Below are 2,884 nucleotides of genomic sequence, written 5' to 3'. Positions count from 1 at the left end.
TCTCTCTCTCTTGATTTTTGAGACAGGGTTTATCCATGGCTTTTTGGTCTAGACCAGGCTGGCCTCGAACTCACAGAGATCCATCTGCCTCTGCCTCCCGAGTGCTGGGATTAAAGGCGTGCGCCACCACTGCCTGGCTCAGCGCATGTTCTCTTAAATGGGGTTTACTTTTCTGCATCCCAAGAACTTCAGAAAGAAGGGGAAGGATGATTCATTTTTCCTTTAGTTGGGTATGAATGAAGTCTTGATGGAGGTTTCACTTTCCCTGAGCAGCACTGTCACAGAATGAGGGACATGAACTCCAAACATTCAGAGTGGGACCCCATTATGTCATCTTTACTTTTAGGGGAAAAGCACTCAAGGCAGGTTCCTCATATTTCCTTGTTATGAAAGGGATTTGACTGTGCTGTTTCAGTGGCCAGACAGAAATGGATTCAATATGTGTGTCCTAAGCTGCATGTAGAAGAATGACAGGGAAAGGCTAAGAGGACATGTATTTATTGCTGTGACTTCCAATTCAGAGACAGAATTGTGCCCCTCTTCTATAGAAGTATGGCCACATAAAAAGGCAATCATTAAAATGCCACCCTAGCTCATTGTGATTTGATGTAGTGGGAGTTTTTATGTAGTGAGAGTCTATTTGTGATTTTAAGAGAGATACAAAATTAAATCTTCACATAAAACCTTTTGCTACACCCAGAACAGAGAAGGACTGTAATCACCTGTCACCTATCTCCTCCATAGAATCACGTCAGCACAAGTTAGAAAGTTTTGTGTGAGTTTTGTAAGGCTCTAGTTTATCTCATCCTTTGTTGGTGTCTTCTTAGTATTTTACCAATAAATAATTCACATAAATTCACATGCACAAAAATAAATACACACTTTTAGTCTCTGACTTTAGAGATATTTAAACGTTTTCCCGATAGAAATAATCCATTCCTCATAATAATTGAATTATTCCCGAATCTGGGCAGAGAATGTGGCTAATTTCATTAGGTAACTTGTGAGGGTGGATCATCTCTATTCTTGGTAGCTATGGCATATACTTTAAACCTAAATCTGTTTTATGAGAGCAGCTTAGGTTCAGCTGCAGCAATATTGCTCCCTTTTTCCCCATCCCTCGGCAAATGGCCACTGTGTCTGTATAACTGACTTCCACTCCCTTCCTTTATTTAACTTTGTTTGGTTTCTCAATAATCCAATGACAGCAAGCCTTGTACTGATCTTCATATGTGTATGTTAACTCCCAATAATAACTTTCCCATCCCATCACTCTACATATGCTGAGATAGGGGCCACTTATCAGGAGCTTGTGAGACTTTTTGATGAGCAATGAATGAACAACTATAAGGGAATACTGAAAGGGATCATTTGCATAGGAAATTGAAAAGAGCAATGGGCAGCAGCTGTTGGGATATGAGAGCCTAGCCCTAATAGCCTAATCTACTGTGACACTTGTTGAAGGTAATTGAAATACACCCAGAACACAAGATCATCTGTGAGAATGATGAGTCACTGTCAGAAAGGTCTGAGAGCTACGCAGTACTGTTTGACAGGAACTTACATTTTGTTACATTTGGAACTTGTCAGGGACGTCTGGTTCTCCAATTGCTCAACATAAACCTCAAAATGGCAGTTTTTTCGCTGCAAAAGAAGAGAGTAGGCTAATTAGTGCTGATTAACACTAAGAGGAAAATCTGCATCCAGAAGTGTCAGATTGGAGTTTCAATGATGCAGTAAGACACAACACAAGACCTCCACCATATCCAATGACACTGCACCTGAATCAGTGGAGTCTGCTGATCTCCAACCCAATGCTATCCTTCTGTCATGAGGCATATGTGTCCATTGTAGGCTCAGAGGATTTCATGTCTCCTTGTCAAAAAGGCCCTTTAAGGAGTAGCTCATTACTCATACATGGACTTTAGAGATCAAGAAAGGGGGATTGATTCAGTAAACTGTACTTCCTCCACATCATTGCTGACTAGGAACAGCAATGATGAATATGAGGCTGGATACACAGAAAGTCTTGAAGACTACCTGGCAGGGAATGGCAGCATGATGAAGAATTGAAGTTATATAAAGAACCACTCTATCTCAAGAACACTTATATTACAGGAAATCGTTGCATTTGTTGCACGGGAGAAGCACTTAAAGGGCTACCTTCTTTTGTGGGTGATCTGAACAGGAGCTCAGTTTGTGATTGTAAAGAACTTTTCTCATAATGGGAAACTGAGCCTGTCTAGTCCTATCCAAGAGGAAACATAACCAAGCATTCAGGATATTCTCTGAGTACCTAATTTACACTTTGACCCAGAAAGCAACTCAGATGCTCAGAGGCAGGGAAGCGCAGCGTCCAGACGCAGCACAGAGGCAAGGAGGCGTCCAGACGTGGCAGAGAGGCACCGCAATTAGGAAGAGGCTTTGGGGGACCTGCGAGGAGGCAGACGCAAGCGGCGGGGACCAGCACGGCGGCAGACGCAAGCGATGGGGATGGGCGTGCAATAACGAGAGCAGATAGCCCTACTACAATTAAATCAAAGAGGTAGGCCTTTTGTTGGCGAGGTCATTGGCAAACGGGGAGCCTGGTCCTGTCCTGAAGACCCTTCAGAGGGGTGAAAGGGTTCTTGGCCTGCGGCAGGAACCAGGTAACAAAGCGAGAGCATTTTGTAAGCGGAGCCCTTGGCCAGCAGGAAAACCTGTTCCGGTTTTTAAAAGAACCATTAGATAGGATCAATAGGAGGAGATAGGCATGCGCCAAGGCAAGAATTCACCCAATAATCTGAAAAACAACATGAAAACACCAGAACCCAATGATCTTACAACAAAAGTATTTGAACAACCTAACACAGAAGAAGTGGAAAAAATTGACTTTATGAAAGCA

This window comes from Microtus ochrogaster, unplaced genomic scaffold, assembly GCF_000317375.1.
Source record: "Microtus ochrogaster isolate Prairie Vole_2 unplaced genomic scaffold, MicOch1.0 UNK3, whole genome shotgun sequence".
In the NCBI taxonomy this organism is placed as follows: Eukaryota; Metazoa; Chordata; class Mammalia; order Rodentia; family Cricetidae; genus Microtus; species Microtus ochrogaster.
The sequence above is the reverse complement of the archived record's forward strand: the minus strand, read 5'-3'. Positions refer to the sequence as shown.